The sequence below is a fragment of the Tachypleus tridentatus genome, chromosome 8 (genome assembly GCF_004210375.1).
Source record: "Tachypleus tridentatus isolate NWPU-2018 chromosome 8, ASM421037v1, whole genome shotgun sequence".
Taxonomy (NCBI): Eukaryota; Metazoa; Arthropoda; class Merostomata; order Xiphosura; family Limulidae; genus Tachypleus; species Tachypleus tridentatus.
In genome coordinates this window covers 114375811-114397882 of record NC_134832.1, presented here as the reverse complement: position 1 = coordinate 114397882, position 22072 = coordinate 114375811, and the positions used below count along the sequence as shown (strand labels likewise).

The 22072-nt window shown below is 35.2% G+C and overlaps 1 protein-coding gene across 6 annotated transcripts in view; it reads left to right on the top strand.

Annotated features, from left to right (window-relative positions):
* The first annotated feature begins 1342 nt into the window (after window positions 1-1342).
* The window catches only part of LOC143223247 (uncharacterized), a 62292-nt gene continuing 41562 nt past the window's right edge, over window positions 1343-22072 (top strand). For 2 of the 6 annotated variants that reach the window (XM_076450949.1, XM_076450946.1), the window contains exon 1: window positions 1343-1865. The gene's annotated coding sequence lies outside the window, so the exon portion shown is untranslated. Of the gene's footprint in view, window positions 1866-16118; window positions 16635-22072 lie in introns of those variants that run through there. The other 4 variants (XM_076450947.1, XM_076450944.1, XM_076450948.1 and 1 more) reach the window with 3 other exon arrangements.

Here is a 22072-nt window from a genome sequence, read left to right as displayed (position 1 = left end):
CAATATCTGAAAAAAAAAGAACTTAACTGTTTACCTTCCAGTGTCGAAACAACGTTTACAGAAAAAATTATCTAAGTAAATATGTTGTGTTTATTTAAAGCATTAGCTAAAAATTGTGAAAGAAAACCGTAATGTGTAACACACTTAAAACAAACCGTTGGAAGGCATAGCCACATATTAATAGAGGTCAGTTTTGAACTACTTGAATTAAATTGATCCAATATATGTTTCATGTTCTTCCTTTTCCTGTAATTAGGCCCGGCATGATCAGATGATTAGAGCACTTAAGTCCTTATTCTAATGATCGCGGGTTCAAACCCCGTCCCACCCAATATGCTTGCCCTTTCAACCTTTGAGTCGTATAAGATAATGGTCCATCCCACTATTCTTTGGTGAAAGAAATAGCCCAAGAGTTGACGGTGGGTAGTGATGATTAGCTGCCTTCCCTCTAGTCTTACGCTGCTAAATTAGGGAAGGCTAGTGCAGATAGCACCCGTGTAGCTTTGTGAGAAACTTGTTACAAGCCAAAATTTCCGTACCTGATGAAAACCTGCAATATCTGGTGTATGATTTTAATCACTATCGTTACAATGTGCGTGAGTTATACTCTCAGCTAATGTATGCATGGTCTGTATTGAGAGATGGAATAATCAGGTCAATGTTTTTTACCACACCCTTTGAGAGCGGTGAGTGAGTTCGCCCTCTAGTTTCGAACTTCATTACTATTCACAAGTCACAGGTTGCTTTACGCGATCTATTGATTAGCGTTCCGGACTGTGGAAATTCTTGTTACTCCATGGGTGCGTTATAAATGTAAGCATCAAATTCCATTATTGGGTCTGTTAAGAGTCGGTGTTAGTTCTTAGTTTATCGCTTCAAAATTGAGGATGGATAGAGTGAATAAATAATCTTCATGCAGTTTTACGCGAAATCTAACAATAAAACAAATTGTTTGATCAACTACTATCTGTTTAAAGTGTCTTCTTCTAAAAGTCACTATGTCTTGTCCAAATAATAATAAAATTCATCGGGCCTAAAGAATGTAAAATGCTATTTTTTCAAAGGAAATTAAGTGACATGTGAATATAAACCATCACAATAACTACAAACCATCATCTCTTTTGTTTGAAATCAGAATTTAGACGTTATTGTTACACAGGACGTCGCCACAATGCTATAACGTGATAAATACTTGGAAAATTTTCATACTATAACGTGATGGATACTAGGAAAACTTCCATGCTAGTACGTGACGAATACTGGGAAAACCTCCACTTCATAGAAACTTCACACAGTAGCTGTGGACATCCGCTAAATATCAGGAAGCTGAGAAAAGTTTTCTGCGCGAGTCAATTACTGTATATTGCAAAACTGTCTCCCACTTAATACAAAATCAATACCAATCTCTGATACTAGTTTCGTTACAGGTTACCAGAGAAGCTCGCCAAACTATTCCTATTTTGGCTCATATTTTAAGTAATTCTAAAGGTTCAACCGAAAGAAACCCATTCAACAAAGCGGTACATGTTATCAGCTGTACAAATGAAAGCAATAGAAAGCCCTAAGAAATTCTAGGTCTAGAAAGTGATTGTTAACTATAATTAGAAACACCTATATTGGTTTTAATTACATAACAATAACATTCAGCGTTTACTGTCCCGAGCTGGTGTAAACTGAAACTGTTCGGGATTATAATGTTCGTTTGTTTTTCCTCTACAACAACAGAATAACTCACACATGACTCGAGAGAAAGATATCCAGATTCATAGCACATAATTTCTCATAATTTTCTACACGCAAAAGGTTTTGGGACTTCTCAAAGCAAGGGTGCGTGAAGGTTGTTGCGCTACACTAACGTGCAGGAGGTAAGTGTTATTATTTAAGGTGTAACCTAACTGTCACATTTACTCTGATAGAAAATTAGATAGTAATTAAATGAATTTGTCAGTTGAAGGTAAAAGAAGTATAAGCAAAACTTGCGTAACAGCTAAAAAAATTGATGAATGAGGGAAGTTCTTATCACGCAAAATTCCGAAAGTACTCGCAGCTGACTGATTTACTTAGTTTCTAAAAACTTAGAACAGCTTTAATTTTTTTATTATTTCTTCGTGTGTGTGTGTGGGGGGGTTGTTATTATATTGGTTTAGTTGTTATTAAGTGCAAAGCTACATCTGTGCTCTTCCCACAATGAGTATTAAAACTCCATTTTAACGTCATAAACCTGAAAATTTACCGCTGAGTCACTGGAAGCTATTATATTTGAAACGTTGGCATTTATAAAAATTACCCTAAAGAAGTGTGGCAGCTATAGGTCAAACCGATTTCCTGATAAATATCAGACAAGCAAAGCTGCAAATAACAGTTATACTCCAAGCAAATGGGCAAATAACAGCAGATTCAATCAAGTCTAAATTTTTAACTGTGCGAGAAATAAACAGATTGGACACATTTAAATGACAATGAAAACAATCTTTATTGAGACACAACACAAAATACAGTATACGCACCTGCACAGGCAAGTAGACAATCGCGTGTACTGGATCAGTGAACAGCTCGGCAGGTTTCCTTCTCTAGAAATGAATTTCTGTCGAACTAGTCGCGATGAAAGCCGAATAGAATTGAACAAGTGAAATGTGCTTGAGTTTCAAACATTACCTTGCTTCCTTTTTTCAGTGAGCCTACGTTTTTATAAGAACATTGGCCAACTATCAGTTTTAGTTCGCGTCATAGTTCGGCCAGCAAACGATACTCCACATTTAACCTAGACACAAAATATTACTATGTGCTGAAGATGGCAACCAACAAAAGAACAAAGTGTTTGAGAAACAAGAGAATGCTACACATCCTTGACAGATGCTGCAATTATGAGAGTGAGTAAACTAGATATTCATTAATTTAAAATAATTCTATATAACAACAGAAGGTAATGTTTTGATGACGAGGAACCCAATTTTTAGGAAATCAAACATTCGAGATGACTTGAACCAGTAATGATGTTGTTGTTTTGAATTACTTGCAAAGCTACACAAGAGCTATCTGCTCTAGCCTTTCCTAATTTATCAGCGTAAGGCTAGAGGGAAAGCAGCTAGTCATCACCACCCACCACCAACTCTTGGGCTACTCTTTTACCAACGAATAGTGGGATTGACTGTACATTATAACGCCCACACGGCTGAAAGGGCTAGCATGTTTGGCGCGACAAGGATGCGAACCCGCGACCCTCAGATTACGAGTCGCACGCCTTAAAGCTGGTAGAGATCCTTACGAGTACTGAAAGTAAATCGGGCATACTAGCGCCCCACGCTTGTTATTGCTGGCACACAATAATTTAGCTAATAAATAGGGGTGGTGGGGTCTCATACCTTAATTTACTTTAATTTTGCTTAAACGAATTCCACGAATATTGAAAACTCTGTCTTGTTTCTCAATCACTTTGTGTTCATTCCGATATTCAACTTTCACCGAATTCGTTGGAGTTCATTAGCTGTGATAATCAAAGTTCAAGTTGCTATCCTTGTACGACGGCCTTTCTGCACGAGTACAGAACTAAATAGTCAGAACCGATAAAATCAAAGTCCAAGTTCATGTAGTCAAAGGAGGTATTCGAGAACGCTAAACTGGCACTGAATACCCGTACATACCAGTGAACCATCAAATGTTCGGTTGTTACGTGATACGAATGACGAACAAAATATTGTGGATATTCAGGTATCACGTCGTAAGAATAACGAAAGTACACACGTATATCGTGCTATATATCATTGTACTCGTTTTGTGTTTCGGAATCAGTTACTTTTTGTTCCATGAATCTTGAAAGTTGTAACCATCCATCCCAGATTCGCATTCCCTTCGTTTAGTTTGTTTGTTTTTGAATTTCGCGCAAAGCTACTCGAGGGCTATCTGTGCTAGCCGTCCCTAATTTAGTAGTGTAAGACTAGAGGGAAGTAAGCTAGTTATCACCACCCACCGCCCACTCTTGGGCTACTCTTTTACCAACGAATAGTGGGATTGACCGTTGCATTATAACGCTTTCACGATTGAAAGGACAAGCGTGTTTGGTGTGACCGGGATTCGAACCTGCGACCCTCAGATTACGAGTCGAACGCCTTAACCCACCTGGCCATGCTAGGCCTAGCATACATTCAGAATGTTCAATGTTATATTATTTTATCTTATATTATTTATTTATATAAGATTTCTTTTGATTTACCAACTTGAAATCAACATGTTAGGACTTAAGGAGTATATAAATATCTTTCAGTTAACTAAGAAAAAACTATCCAAAAGTTTCTTCATTAGTTAATTAAGAACGTTTAGTCTGGTTGATTCTATATTCATCAACGTACCGTAGGTCAAATAAATAAATCATGTTTACCTTTAAAAGCAAAAATAAATGTTTATTTCATAATGCTGAAATTCACTCGATGTTATGACTTGAAGTGTAAACACGTCTCTTTAAGGTTTAATATTTCATAAATGTTCCAATAAATAACGTTCCAACGCCCAGCTGGATACAGACAGTCTAGCACACAATCTTTATTAAAGGTGATCGGTTTCTATCTTATTTTCAAAAATTATTAATGAATAAACACTCTATGTATCCAGTCAACATGTGCAACCATGTCTTCTCATTTTTTTTGCTACTCAAAATATATAACTTGGGTGTATAGAACACTTTTTATGTATAAGGTTTAGGAACGATAGTTTTAACCATTTTCTATGTGAAGGCAAAACCACTGGCCCTGATCTCTGGACTTGCGGTTCTCGAATCATGTTAATGTTTTTATGAGGTGCTCAAAGGTGACGTTTATTGTTCCTACACGAATACGGTCACGGGTCGTGATAAGGACAAAGTGCCAGTTTAAGTGACCCTATACACGAATCATTTTCTTTATTCATTCACCATAAATACTATGTGACAAACAAGCTGACAGCATGAAACCTTGTAACAAGCACAAAACCAAGTAATCAGTGCATTAAGCGTGTTAACGACACTGGTAACAAAATAATTTGTAAACGATAATTCAATTTCATCTTATAGTTTTAATGATGTTGAAATGATTTATCTAAGTTTAAAATATTCTGTTTTGTTCTGCTCTGCTTGAGCCACTCTGTATAGTTTAACAAATCGAAGTATCTCCAAAAACGCACGTCGGAATGTGGACAAGCGGTTCTCATTTTGTTATTTAAAAAACAAAAAACAACCGCACTGCGCATTTTGAGATTGTGGATGCGTTAGAAATGTGATGGTCAAGTCCCATTCTGCGAATAAAGCAGCTCAAGGGATGGCAGTGACTGTGTTAACCAGCTTCTTTCCCTCTGGTATAGCCCACCAGTGTCACAACGGTATGTTTGCGGTTACTGTTATTAACCGCAAAACTACACAAAGAGCTATCTGTGCTCTGCTCAACACGGATATCGAAACCCGGTTTTTAGCAATATAAGTCCGCAGACTAGGGGACAGGTATGTCTGTGGACTTACACAGCCAGAAACCGGGTTTTAATGCTGGTGGTGGGCAGAGCACAGATAGCCCTTTGTTCAGCTTTATTCTTCATAACAAACAACAGCCCTCTGGTGTATTAGTTCAATACGAAGTAAGGGTAGCGCATAAAGTCGTTGTAGCATCTTCACGTGGGAAGTGAAGGTAGAGGTCTACCTGTAACAAACTTTTTTTTTTAAGAAGTTATAGTTTTTAACCGTTCACCAGCGACGGTTATTTTTAGAGTTGTTTGGTTCATGGCGGTCTTTTCCACCACGAACGTGAAATTTAAAACTCAAAAAGAACTAAATATAGATATCTTTACTAACAAATTTCGCTTGCAACACAGTTGTTAAGTGTTGTATAGAACACCAAACTGTGTTGTTACGCAAGAAGTTATATGCAATGTTTTGCACATCAACTTGTGATAGCATGAAAAAAAGAAATGCTTTGTATTTTAAGACAAGAAACAGCACTGAGATGCAAGAAGTGAAATGCAATGTGTTTGAGACATCAATCTGTGTTGAGATACAAGAAGTGAAATGCAATGTGTTTGAGATATCAATCTGTGTTGAGATACAAGAAGTGAAATGCAATGTGTTTTGGATGTTATTCTGTTTAAGATGCTAGAGGTGAAATGCAGTGTGTTTTAGACATCAATCAGTGTTAGGATGAAAGAAGTAATTCCAATGTGTTTTAAAGTGTAAGAGCTAAGTACACTGAGTAGTACAAGTAAAGTTACATTACTCTACAAGAGTATTACATTAGATTACATTACATTAACAGTATTTGTTATATTGTGACATTTCTCCTTTTCATTAAAGTTAGGTTAATCTAAAGGAATGTTTACGTAATTTTGTAAATACATTTTAATGCTGTTCAGACAAGAAAGATATTTATTTGTGCAATCATAAAAAGGATAATTTTTTAAAGAATGCGAATTAAAGTTAAGTTCAGTTACACCACCATGGTTCTTCCTTAAGTAACATACTTTCTTACTCCCATTATCAGATTTGCATCAAACTTCACTCCCAGTGAAAATACCCTAATTACAGGCTTGTACGAGATAAACTTCACGAGTGCAAAAAACAGATTAGTTAAGTATTTAACACAAAAAAGAAAAGAGCCATAAAGAAAGTTACAATCTGGTGAATTCCTTAGTTTACAGGTGTTTTGATTGGTATTTTTGGCATACAATGAGGTCGCGCGAATCCAAATAAAATGGTCATTCTGTGTGCGTGTCGTGGTTTTGACCACGTAACTCTATTTACTATCTTCTGTAACGTAACGGCATATTATAAAGCTATTTTGACAGATTCTGGTTAGTTACGCTTGAATTTTGCTTCATTCACTTTATTTGATGTTATCTAACCAAACATTGTTGGCAACATTAAGAGTAATTACATGAACGCGTATATATAAACCTTTTCTCCGTGTTATTATTATATTATGTATATATTTATTTATAGTACCAAAAATAATACGACAAAACACATTCCTACTACGGCCCGGCATGGCCAGGTGGGTTCGGGTGTTCGACCAGTGAGGGTTCGAATCCCCGTCGCACCAAATATATTCGTACTTTCAACCGTGGGGGTGTTATAAGGTGACGATCAATCCTACTATTCGTTGGTAAAAGAGTAGCCAAAGAGTTGGCGGTGGTTGGTGATGACTAGCTGCCTTCCCTCTAGTCTTACACTGCTAAATTAGGGACGGCTAGCCCAGATAGCCCTTGTGTAGCTTTGCGCGAAATTCCAAAACAAACAAACAAATACATTCCTACTGGAAATAAATCTGTACAGAAAATTCCATTCATCGTGAGTTTCAAAACAGGAAGAAGCTCCATCCATAGGGAGGTTAAGTTTGTTTGTTTCAAGTTAAGCACAATGATAAACAATGAGCTATTGGTACACTGATAACCACGGGTATCGTAACCCGGTTTCTAGCGTTGTAGGTCCGCCAGTGGATTGTTCATATCCTCCAAGCCGTTCTTCGTTATGTGATCGATACCTGAAATGTACCTTGGAATTAAACACAAAGATACACAATAGGCTATACGTGCTCTGTCAACTACTGGTATGGAAACCTTGTTTTTGGCGGTGTAAGTCTTTGATGGTCAGCGTAGAAAAACAGGATACATCAAAGCATGTGCTGTTGTAATATGTTATTTTACCAAACTTTCAAACAAATAAACATGTTAAAATACATATCTGTTTTTAATTCAAAATGCTGTATACTCTTGAGACGTGTTATATAATCTGTACGAAACGCTACAAATAAGTTAGTGATGAATTTAGGCCTCCATGATCTTTAAGATACGTATAATTTAACTTCTGGATTAATGCAAGCGCTATATAAATCATATAAATAGCTATCACAGACACAAACGTTTTTTTATTTTGTATCATCCAAAAAGTTAAAAAGTTGTCAAAAACAACTGAATAAAGAAAAAGCAAAGATCAATAATCAATAAATCTTTTATTTCTTGAAAATGCTACAGAATTTTATCAAAGAATGGAATTGAGTTGTTATTTATTTAACTTACATTATAGCCACTAATTTTCTATGAATATTAATGAGTTCTCATCCACAAGACGAGAAGGGCTAAAACAAATTGTTGATAAATAAGAGATTAAACTTTAGTGTGTTTCATTCAATTCTACTTTACTCTTATGTCATAAAGCCTCGAAATAATCAAACTCTTTTTCACTATTAAACTTCAGTTGAAGAGAAAAGACAGATTTCCATTGTATATTTCAGCAACGTAAATGTAACACTTAAGAAAATACAAAAAGATAGCTCGAAACATTTATACAGTATTTACACAATCTCTAAGACTAATTGTAGTTTATTGTATTTTTAATGAACATTGCAGCAGAATACCCTTTTTTTTATTTAATGATGCAAAGAACTAAACAATAAAATAAGATTAATATACTTTCTCTGTATAATCGAGTATAGATAAATCAAAGAAGTCAAACAAAGAAAGAAGGATTGACCAGAAAACCTCAGTGTAACCAACAATATTAAAGCCTTTATCTATTGTTTCATTCAAATTACCTTTGTCTTATTTTTATGAATTATGAAGATTATCATTTTGAAATATAATGCCCGATCAATGAGTCATAAAAAATAATAGTCTTTTTTCTTTTGTATTAAAATACAGTTTTGTGTTTTGCACAGTACTACCAGTTGTAACTCCGTAATAATGACCAGCGATGTCAGCATAATGAATTATGACTTTTTGGAGTACAGTATAATTTGAAATTGTTCCCAAAAGCAGTGACGTTACGTTGAACAATAATTTCGTCTTAAACTCATTGATGTTTGTATGGAAATTTATGATGTAAAAGTACTTTTATGAAGCCTAAAGCACGTGACCAAGACTAGAAGGGTGAGGATGGGAGAGTTAAGACTATTTGTGTTATTCATTATTTGGAATTAAGCACAAAGCTAAACAATGGGCTAACTGTGCTCTGCCTGCCACGGGTGTCGAAACTCGGTTTCAAGCGGTGTGAGACCGCAGACATACCACTGTGTTACTGGTGGTGACTATTTATGTAGTTACTTAATTAAGTCAGGCATGTTTTAAAGTAATTAATTATCTTTTGTGGAAAATAAAAAGGTAAAGGTAAGATTTTCTCGATTTAACAGTTTAAGATTACTTTATAGTAAAAAAGAAAACTTACAAAATATTTTACTAAATACTTGGAACTTATCTCAATCGAGGGGAAGATTCTATATTGAATATTTGTTCTTTATTATAATACGTATCTTTCGGCGAACTAAATATTTTAGTACCTTATCGTGTTACCACAATCTGAATGCCATTGTAGTAAACTTATTTTGGTTATAATTACAACAGTGACACATCTTGGTGAGTTCTTAATGTAAAGTAATAAGGTTAAGTTTGTTTATTTATAATTAAGCGCAAAGTTACACAGTGAGTTACCTATTCTGTGACTACAGCGGGAATTGAAATTCAGTGTGTTTATTGTTATAAGCCCTCAGACGTAACGCTTAGCTAGTGAGGACTCTAATATCAAGATCATCAGTGTAAAAAAACAGTATTCAATTAGCATCACATCAACAGGCTTGGTTGGCATGGTTAGGGCGTTTGACTACCAATCTACGGGTTCGAATTACCGTCACCTAACTTTTTCACCCTTTCAGCCGTAGAGCGTTAAATTATTATTACTTCCACAATTCTTTGGTGGTGGTGATAGCTAGCTTTCTTCCCTCTAGTTTATCACCGTTAAATTATGAAAGGTTAGTGCAGATATCCCCCGAGTAGCTTTGTGTGAAATTCGAAACAAGCCAAGTTAAGTCCCACCCCACCAAAAAACCATATATCGCTAAGATGTCCCACTCCCATTCTCTACAAGCGTAATGAAACTTCAACTGCGCTATCTAACAGTTACATTGATAACATTTCACAAAACTTCTATCATTTAACCGCACACTTTATGACAAATTCAGGAAGTTTTAGTTTGAAATTAGGAACTTGTTTTATTATGATAGTTCTTGATGTGAGATCATATCAACGAGCGAAATAAGCTAATATTTACGTACTACTCACGCTATAGCGTATATTAGTGCAAATAAGTGGCCACATATCATGGTAAATGTTGTGAGAATTTAGTGAGTCGTAACATGAATTCATAGTATATCATATTAAGTGAACGTAATACGTGAAGAGGTGCTACGACCAGGCTTTTGAAAGTGTTTTTTTTTGTTGTTGTTTTTTATTTCGTGCATAGCTGCAAAAGAGCTATCTGTGCTGGCCATCCCTAATTTACCAGTGTAAGACTAAAGGGAAGGCACTTACCGTCAACTCTTGGGCTGTTCTTTTATCAACAAGTAGTGGGATTGAACGTCACATTATAAGCCCTCATGGCTGAAAGGCGAGCGTGTTTGGTGTTACGGAGATTCAAATCCGTGACCCTCAGATTATGATTCGAGCGCCCTAATCACCTGGCAAAGCCGGGCCCTTTAAAAGTGGTTGTAATAGGCATCTAAGGAACACATCACGTGTTATTACATATTAGATTTAAAAAATAGAGTAATCATCAACTCTCCAATCTCTTGACACCTGCCCAGTGTCTACTGATTTACCAAGTACAGAATAAAAGAGCTTGCATATTTCATGTTTGACCTCTTTAAAACCTTGTGGAAAGTATTGTCCAATCCTGGTGCTCTACTTTCAATATCTCAGTCTTTCTGTTTTACCATCAGTGGGTTTAATATTTATATTATTTAGGTTAACCCTAATATTTCTTATATAGCACTAATATTACTAATATTCTCTCTTGTAAAAACTGAAGGGAACACTCAAAAGCTGAAAAGTTTTCAAAGCCTTCAAAAAAAAAAAAAAAAAACAGTGGCGGCGCCTCAGCCCACCAATATTGTTACCTACATATATTCATAAAATATGGAAAACACAATCGTTGTTGTTGTTTAACAATTAAACATCAAAGAGACATAGAGCTGTAGAACTCAACGTCTTCATTAAGACGGAAGTATGTGTCATGCGTCCCATAGCAACATACTGAATGCACTGAAACTCATGCGCTGTATTGCCGCTCTCTGTGTAATGCCATTCTATTTTGAGCTTTAACGAAGATTAGACAACCACGTTGATTCCAAGTTACAACAAATCATCAGGGATTTTACTTGATAAACTAAAGGTTTCACAGGTATTTACCCATTAATTTCATTTATCTTTTTATTGAAAAGTAAAACATAGCATGCATGTATAAGTGTATTGTGTTTAGGTCAAAACTATAAAGCATTTAGCCGGTGTTGTGTCCTCTGTGAGATCATTTTGCATTGTGTATCAACCATCCAAAATTGTACTGATAATTGTGGCATACACTTAAAATTGTCACTTAAAATCCAATTAATGTAATACTTATGATTAGATAATGACCTTACATGTTAACTGACCAAATAATATTTCTGAACAAATCTAGAATGAATTTTGAAATTGTCATTGGGCTATTTAGAAGTGCCTAATTTAATGTAATGTAGTAGTTACATTACTGTAACAGGTGCTTCTCACACTTATGATAATAAGAACAATATCACAATCACAGTTTGGCCTGTATAAATAATGTATACATATACGCATATTTTCACAAACAGATTATTCCTAATTTGTAATGATGAATTATTAATCAGAGTATGAGTTTCCAATGAAAACTGCATTGAAAACGCAGTTCAAAATAGCACACCTTTCTGAAATGTACCTTGGTATTTACATTATTACAATTTACCATCTATACTTCATATTGATGGCATTTTGGGAAGCCCCTCCACAGTTTACCTCAGCCCCCCAATTAAAATATCCTGGCGCCGCCACTGTTTTGTTATTGTCTGACACTTCTCGCTACCATGAAACATCAATGATATTAAGATAGTTGGTTTAGTAAACAACAGCAAGGAAGACTACAGTAAAAGCAATATTTCGCTTATCTGTATACAACACATGCTTTAGGAAGTTGACACTGAATTAGCGTGATATCTCGCGATAAACACATTTCGTCAATGTAGTGAATGGCTGGGAAAGTAAAATGTTCGAGGAAATTGTAGGGTCGTAACAAATATTTGAAGGAAACAAAGAAGGAAAACATATAATCGGTAGTTAGTATGTTTATTAAAAATGTTATCCAAAAGTGGAATTGACAGCACTGCCATTTCTTAGCTATTGCTTACATAAACAGGGAATGTAATACGTGTTTATATACAAGAAAACTTTATACGGTAAGCCAGCATCACAACTGTTTTTATCAAACCTGCCACTTGGAGCGCTGCAATTTGCCTGAGTAAATTGTCTTAGCTTTAAATGGTCTCTGACTTCATATTTTATGTTGAGAATATCTGACAAGAATGATATCACATAAACGCCGAAGAATTAAATTTATATCATTTGTACATTATCTGTTTATCATGATTTAAGTAATACATGAGAAAGAATGGTTTGAAAGTTCTAGAGTCACAAGCTTTGCTTACATATTGTCTATACCGTCTTCGATTGAATATGTCAGTTTGGTTGACACAAAGTAATTCTTTTCAATAAGTTATCCATCTAGCGACTTGCAGCTTATTCAGCTTGACGAATAAACTTGTTTTTCTAACTCATACAAAATCGTTTAAGTAACGTGTAGCCCTTCAATAGCACAGCGGTTAGTCTGAAGACATATAATGCTAAAAACCACGTTTCGATACCTATGGGGGAACACAGCACAGATAGCCTTTTGTGTTGCCTTGTACTTAACTACAAACAAACACATATTGTCTGCCTGGTAAATGCATTGTATCTTTTTGTTTGTCTGATCTCAGGCCATTCTGCTTCTTAAGGTGTCTGACAGGTGGTCGTTCAGTATCAGCAGATACGTATCTTTGTTTAACCTACACAAAGTCTGTTTATCAAATTTTAGGGGAGTTACTTTAAAAACCTTCCAATTTAGGGAAATATTTCGTGTTGTGTTTTCACGTACAAAAGCACTACCACCTTTTATTTTTGTATTTTGCAAACTGTTCTATCGAAGTTTACGTTGTAAGAATCGAAGGTTATTCTTTTAGACCAAAGATTTTACACGTAAAGGGGTAGTTTACTAGAATGGGCGTATTTCTACATATTGATATGTAAAATATTAATGCCTTGAGCAAAAAACGTTTTATGATATTTACTGCATATGTTACTTCTCAAACAACGTTTCTTGGAATCTACAGCCTCCTACATTATACAGTACTGAATAGAAATATGGGTATTGATTTTATTTTATTTACAGGCTCTGATATCGAGATTATAACAAGTTAGAACCATAGTATAAAACTAATAAGCAAACTAGTGGTACAGTTGGGAGTAAGAACACTTTAACACTTGTTCATCTAAGAATCATACGGAATGAAAACACGTTATAGTTTTAAATACAGATCCAATGTATTGTCTTTCTTCTGTAGGCTAGGATTAACCAGTTTACACTCGGTGCACTTGAGTCACCTACCAAAAAGTTGAATACCTCAAAGACATTTTAGAAAGAGCTGTATTGAACAAATGCAGATGGTTTAAATTAACAAAACGCATAAGTGTTAATCAGTTATTTATGTTTTACAATTACCACAGTGGCTTCTCAGTCTACAAATTAGTTCAACGAGACAAAGTACAAAGTATTTTTTGGATTACTTATATTTGATACTAACTGCAGTACCCGTTCGTTGAATGTGTGAAATAAACTCGTTTGTAACAACGACAATTGTGATAATATTGAATTCTTAACAGAACGATCATTAAAAGTGAAATAAAAACACACAAAGGTACCAATATTGAAAGAAAGGCTAACTCTTCTAAAAAATTATATCAATATGAAATTAGATATGTGAGGAGAACAACCTCTTTCTCATGACCTTACTCATGTCATCCTGTATATATTACTGTGTTAAGTTGTGCTGATTTGGTGCTTTTATAACTAACACAAGAAAATAAACCCTTCCCCCCATTACCTTTCTCATGTCATCCTGTATCACTGTATCAAGTCTGGTGCTGATTGATCAAGAAATGTAGGAAGGCGTAAAGTTTGTTTGTTTGTTTAGGAATTTCGCGCAAAGCTACACGAGGGCTATCTGCGCTAGCCGTCCCTAATTTAGCAGTGTAAGACTAGAGGGAAGGTAGCTGGTCGTCACCACCCACCGCCAACGCTTGGTCTACTTTTTTACCAACGAATGGTGAAATTGACCGTCACTTTATAACGCCCCTCCCAACTGAAAGGGCGAGCATGTTTGATGCGACGGGGATTCGAGCCCGCGATCCTCAGATTACGAGTCGAATGCCTTAACGCACCTAGCCATGCTGGGTCGAAAGTATAAGGAACAGGCATGAAATGATAGTTATACAATCGTGTGTTTTTTTAAATGACACATATTACTTTATGTAGTACAATACATTAACTGAGTAAGAACACAAAAAATCTACACTTTTAGTGGTACACTTGTGTTTTCTGCTGAGAAACATTTAAGACTTTTATTGCAAGTTATAACAGGCACGGCATGGACAGGTGGGTTAAGGCGCTCGACTCGTAATCTGAGGGTCGGGGGTTCGAATTCCCGTCGCACCAAACATGCTCGCTCTTTTAGCCGTGGGAGTGTTATAAAGTTACAGTTAATCCCACTATTCGTTAATGAAAAAGTAGCCCAAGAGGAGTTTGCGGTGGGTGGTGATGACTAGCTTCCTTCCATCTAGTTTTACACTGCTAAATTAGGAACAGCTAGCGCAGATAGCCCTCGTGTAGCTTTGCGCGAAATACAAAACACAACAAGTTATAATAACTTCCTGTGATATATAGGAGACCTATATCATATACTCTGTCTATCTTAATTAAGGAGTGGCAGATTTTTTTGGCTATAAGGTAGTTAGTTACGTAGGTATTCGGTTTATTTTGGTTCTTATTATATGTTGTATAAGGTATTTTATACGTGTAATCATGTATTTCATAATCTAGCTCAGTATGTTAAATAATTTATTGTTTGATATGACATGGTTGAAAACCTCAACAAGCGAAATTCAAAAAGGAGAAAATAATTAACGAATGGTCATCGCGGAATAATATGAAAGTTGGACTGTTTCAAATCAAGGATTAAAATGGTTAAAACTGCAAAATATATGAATCAAATGTAGAGGATAGAAAGTGTTAAAAGGGGAGAGACAGAGATAAGTAAGAGACCGGAAATTTGAAATGAAAATCCGAAGATAAATTATATATGTGAAATTGTAAAGCTGAAAGTGTGTTGATTACTTTAAAAATAAAATTAAAACTAAAGACGATGGAATAAAACTGGATAAATATGGAGAATTAAATATTATAAAATAGAAAGAAAGAAAATAAGTATAATAATAGCTGTTGTGTTTTAAAAAACACCTGTACAATGGAATATCTATGATGTGTTTGTTAGGACAAAACCAACCTCAGGTTTTAGCGTTATAAATACACTGCTGACCAACTGAGAAACAATAGTGAATGAAATATAGACGACATTATATATATATACATATCTATTAACTAGTGTATGTGTATAATGGTTGAAGAACTGAAGCAGAGAAAACAAAACAGAAGCAGACAGACAGACAGACATTAATATGATTGATCAACAGATAGAAGCGAAAGGACTAGCGCTTTAAAAAAGTTTTATTATTTGTGATATAATTCGAATTGATCTTATATTGATCTGTTGGTTTACGTTTAAAGAACTCTCTTCGTTTGAAATATTTTTTGGTAAACAAATATAGAAACTGCTTTAAAGATACGTATGATATATATGTACGTAGGAGTGCGTCTGTGAGAATTCCCTTTAACTCGTCCTTATAACTTTTGTTGTACGACTGCTTTCAGGAAATATTTATAGGGTTAGGCTGCAAAATTTGAAGTGACGTCATAAGATGACTCATTAAATTCCTCATGGCGTTCCCGCGGACTGTGTAGCGTTTTCATTCCAATTTTTTTTTTTTTTGTTTTTGAGAAAGTTGAACCTGTGTGTGCTATGTTCCTCTACTTCGCCCCACACGATCTTTGGGCAGCATGACAACAAACAGAGAGCTAATAATAACTTCTCTTCGTTTCGAAGCTAGAAATTTGGGCTTTGTTTATTGCGGCTGTTAAAACTAAACCATAGCAGGAGTGGTAAATCCTATAGTAGTGTATCTGTCCAATGATCATAACACAAAGCAAGTTTTCGTTTTTCTGACTTTTGTTTACTCGTGCTACTTAACCTTTGACTTGCCAAGTTAAAGGTCATTGTCGTATACACGTGTTTGTGGGCCGTTTGGACTATGATGACTCATAATAAACGAACTCCCGTAGAAACTAGTTGTTGCCGCTCTACATAGTTAATTGTTACAAGGCCCGGGTGTACTAGCTACTCTAGTGTCTGGTGTATAGTGGACTTGGGCGCGTCCACATTGCAGGAAGGGGTGGAACAGCAGCTGTCATGGCATTGGTTGAACGACAGAGATCCAGATGTTCGACACCGGTGTGTGGTATGATCAGCACTTTACCAACAGGGAGCACACTGTAAGATTGTTGTCGGTTGAAAAAAGTATTTTAATTTTGTGTCGGACAAAAGATTTGGGAGTATACTAAAGACCAGAAGGTAAGACAGGTCAGTTTATTTTCGTCTGATAGAGACAACTATTTATTTCCACTTATTTTCAATGTTTACACCCATCTAGGAAAACGCTTAAAAATGGTTAATTTTTTAAAGTCTGATATAATAAAGGTATAACCTGTAATGATTAGACAGTACAGAACCATTATGTTGTTAACATGCGTCGTCAACAGTATTTTCTACCATGTGTTCGATAACATGGCTACTCTCATAATGAAAGTGAATGCTTACACTGTAGCTGTGTAAGTGGGTATTCGCTACGTTATCTTAAATTTAGATTTACAGTATCGTAAGTGTTCAGTGGCGAAGTAATTTTTTCATCGGAGAAATAATTTCGTTTCATTACAAAGTCAAGAGTTAAACGAATGTAACGTTCTACTACCAGTTCGCGAAACAAAAACCAAGTTTTCATAGAAAAAAAACAACTCACGTTAATACGACTACTAAAACTTCGTCGTATACTAACATGCAGTCTTTATGCTTGGTTATGTAATATTTTAAAATCACGAAACTTCACATGTAGTCAAACTAATCCGCTCTAAGTATAGAATATTTCGCTATTTCCATAACTACATTTTTCGTAAATGCAATTCATGAAATGTCCATATAAATATAAGATATATTGGTTACTTATATATATATATATATATTTCTACAACTCAATAACAAACGAAAACGGGTAGACATACACTACAAGTATTAACTTAAGAAACATTCGGATAATAAAAACAAAGAATTGCAGTAATCCATTTTGAGATATCATTCAACTGATTCAAGTCATAACATTGTCAAGTTTTGTATTCACTTTTCGCTATTCATTCCATTGCTAGTACCTTCTTTGTGCCCTATGTAACTACTATGATAACATGTATCGTATTACATGAACAGTTATTTACGTTTGCAGAAAGTCTGATAGAAATACAGTAGCTGATTTGCCTCAGGAATAGAAATATTTCAGACATAACTTGATAACATTGTCCTATTTTAGCCACAAGTGTAACACGATAGCGTAGAGCTTACGTGTACTGCTATTCAAGTACAATTTCTTGCTTTCTCAACTTCAGGTAATACTGACAGACCGAATGTCAAACTGTTGGACTACGTATAGTTTGTATACAATTAATATCGTCTATCAAAAGCTATTTGTCTAATATAAACTGTTATGTAAGTGTTATAGACCCAAGCGTGGGTGATGCCGCATAATACGATCTAATATTAAGTAAAGGTAATGTATTTACTATAATTTAGTTGCAAGAGCTGTAAATTGCTAATTTTTGTTTACTGTTATGCTTTTGAAACGTATGCATTCAGTGGCAGATTTAAGTTTGTGCTGGTCCCGGGGCTAATAATTTTTGTGGGCCCTCCATCCCGTATAATTTTACACAGAATAAAATTTTCAATGTGTCCTCAAAACGGCTGACATGGGTATTAAATCTTTAATTAAAGTACAGAACAACGTTTCGACCTTGTTAGGTCATCTTCAGGTTAACAAAGAGGGTTGCAAACCCTGTTAATCTGAAGACGACCATTGAAGGTCGAAACGTTGTTCTGTACTCTATTGTATTACTCATACCAGCTGTCTTGAGAAAACAAAGCATTGCATAACTCATACAGTTTTCTCTGCACTTTGTTAGAACCGAAAATAAATGACGTCACAATCACACAAAGTCGGGCAAAACTATTAGTTTTTAAAATGTTACATAAAAATGTATGAAGAAAAAATCCTAATACTACGGTTGCAGGCGAAGTGGAATATACAAATATCATTGTATATATGTCATTAATCTCCAAGAGCTGACCCGTGGTGAAGCAGCGGTAAGTTCACGGACTTACAATGCTAAACTCCACTGTCCAATTCCCTAAAATGAACAAAGTATAGATAGTGCATTGGTAATCAATCACCAATGGGCAAGGTGACTATAGCATCACAGATAAAACCCAGACTTTAGTTTCAGATATGATGTACGTGACTGCATAGTTTGTTTTAATGTTTTCTTTCCTCCTTGAATGAGTGTTAAAGTCACGAAAAACTTCAAAGGCGGAAAAAAAATCTCTTTTAATACCACTAGGTTCTAACGTTTACAATACCAACAAAATGGCAGATATAAAATATGTCGATAAATTCACACACCCCCACACACAAAGCAACAACAACAACAAATAAGAAAAGAAATATTGTTCGACTGTATCTCATCGAAAACTAATAGTAATAGTCCTTCATATTTTTATATCCATTGTTTTAACGCTGCAGTGAAAAATACATAGTATGTGAGTTAAATATAATCACATTTTTTTCTAATGTGTTTTTCTATTTATTACTTTAAATAGTATTTATTAATTTCTTGGCGTTTAATATGTGAGTAAACAAGTACAGGTAAATAAAATTATTTCTCACTGTTTTTAATATGTATTTAAAGAAAACCCTAACTCGTGTGACCTCAGTTATGTTTTAGCTACAGCTAATTCTTTGTTCGATCTTTTACACTTGTAAATGATTAAGTTTTTATATTATTTTTTCTTCCATCCACTCTAGTTAATATTCACTGCTCTTTCTTATCGTTTATTTCTAGTTTTTCTTTTTACCACGTCTGCCTCGATGGGCTCAGCAGATAGCCCGATGTGGCTTTGCTATAAAAAACATAAACACACACTGCCTTAAAAAAAACGACACAATCTACCATTTTCGCGCTTCATTCTACAATTTATAATTTCAAAATCTTCTGAGATATTCTGTTTTATCTTCTTAGCTGTCTCCCAGTGGCACAGTGGTAATTCCGAAAAAATTATAGCGATAAAAACCGAGTTTCGATACCGCTATTGAGCAGATAGCCCATTGTGCAGCTTTTGTGTTTAATATCAAACAAAATTCTTCATATTTATTTTATCGTTGTTTTTGTTTTTATGTATAGCCAACTATTTTAATTCTACCATTGTTTTATTAGCCCAACTTTTTGTATTTCATTATAATTATGCTCCCAATGGCTCAGCGGTATGTCTGCGGACTTACCACACTAAAAACCGGGTTTCGATACCCGTGGTGAGCAGAGCACAGATAGTCCATTGTGTAGCTTTGTACTTAATTCAAAACAACATTACAGTTATATTACCAGTTTTTACCTTACCCAATAAGATTTCTATCACATTTTATATTCTATCTTGTGTTATATTTCTTTGTTGTTATTAGTGTTATATTTAATTGTCGTTATTACGCCTCATTGTGTGTCACACCATAGTTGTTTCGACATTATTGTTATTACACCACCTTAATATTCTGCATACAAAATATTGCCTCAGTTTCTATCCTCATTCGGTTATTTTACTGAAGTTTATATTACAATATCGTTATTAACCTCATTTGATATTTCGTCAAACTTATTTCTCTGTATTTCATGTTCTGTTACGATTAATTCTACACGACATTTCGTATCATACTTTGCTCATTTCATGTCATGCTGTGGAATCACAGCATCTTATGTATAACATTTTAATATTTGTCTTATTTTATGTCACATTATCGTAGCTTCACCTCTATTATTGTTGTCGTTCATTGTGTCAGCAAAATTTTTACGAACTTACAATATTAAAAACGTATTTATTTTAGCACAGTGTCACATTGGGCTATCTGCTATGCTCACTTCGCTTCTTCTTTGTGGGTATTTGGGCATGTTTAATTTTTGAATATCTAGGAGGGTAAGTTTACTGCAAGGAGTCGATTGTTTTTTAATTTCGCGCAAAGCAACACAAGGGCGATCTGCGCTAGCCGTCCCTAATTTAAAAGTGTAAGACCAGATGGAAGGCAGCTAATCATAACCAGTCACCGCCAACTCTTGGGCTACTCTTTTACCAACGAATAGTGGGATTGATTGTCACGTTATAATGCTCCCCGACTGAAAGAGCGATCATGTTTGGTGTAACAGGGATTCGAACCCGTGTCCCTCGGATTACGAGTCGAGCGCCTTAACCACCTGGCCATGCCATATCTTGTGTGGAGTCGAACCCCAAATTTTTGCGTTATAAGTCCGTAAACTTTTCTCTGACCCAGCAGGGGATAATCGGATCGCAAATAGTGCATTCTATATTTTTGTGATGCATATAAAACAATAGTTTCTGTTCCTTATATCCTCACTATTATCTTACAACGAATTTACAACTCGTTTTTCACTTTTGAAAATTTATTACTTCCTCGCCTTGTGAAGATCTGATCCAACTATTTTTTTTTATAATTTCAAACAGTTATAAGACAGAATTAGTAATAAATAAATAACTGATTATCAACTGCGAGTTATGTCTTGTGGTATTGATTTTACATCCAAGGATGGTTATTCCACTTCAGGCATAATCGAGCGTGTTCTTGAGACCTGTTATTTGAATTCCTTGACATTTGAGACCCGTGTTTTGTGTGTGCAATCTGTTGCTACCTCTGTTGAAAGCTATACTTCCGTAGAGAAAGGGCTAAGCAGGATACGTTTCCCGTCTTCCTCTTACAATTTCCCGAACCGATTCTTTTACTTGTCACTTGTTTTTGTTTTTCTTACTCGGTGTGTGCGTGATGTACATAATTGTGTGTTCGTGGTTTTTCTGTATAATTATACGTATTAACTTTCGTTCCTTTTACTTTTCTCACTATTCTTTTTATCGATTTTTCAGACATAGGTATAATTAAGAAAATAGGCAAAACTCAGCAACCCCTAAGCAGCTTTTCCTCTAAAAATACATGAATGCGCGGCCTTGCAGCATTCTGGCTGGTACAGCGCATCGAATACAGTATGATATTAACAAATTAAACAGATGGCAATAGTTAAAGTGGAAGACATGGGGCAAAAGCTTAAACAATACCGTGTCCACTCGCTAGACGAGTACAAAGGCTAATACCCACTGAATAAAATGTGTTTTTAATTAAAAAGTAATAACTTGTGGAAATTATCGAAACTGAAGTTGCCTATGGAATGAAAAAAGTGCTGAAGGTGATATTGCGGTCCGTCCAGCACAAATAAAAGTTAGAGAAAACACTGCCTGCACATATTTATGTAAAGAACAAATTAAATATATAAGGAAATATCGTCGAAATAAATCATTTGAGGCGAAAGTTCTATCAAACCTACTTGACCTGGTTGTTGTTGATGCGGTACTCGACTCACAATATATGGGCTTGAATACCAGTACCAAACACTCGTCTTGTTGGCGATGTAATGTGATGGTCAATCTCACTTTTTAATGGTCAAAAAAGTAGCACAAATATTCAAGACGGGTGTTGTTCGCCAGTTGCCTTCCCTCTGGTAAAATTCAAAATAAAGAAAAGTAGCAGATAACTTTAGTAACTTTTACCATATCCAAAATTAAACAAATCTAATCGACTTATCCATAGAAACTTTACCATATACAAAATTAAACAAACCTAATCGAATTATCCATAGCAACTTTACCATATACAA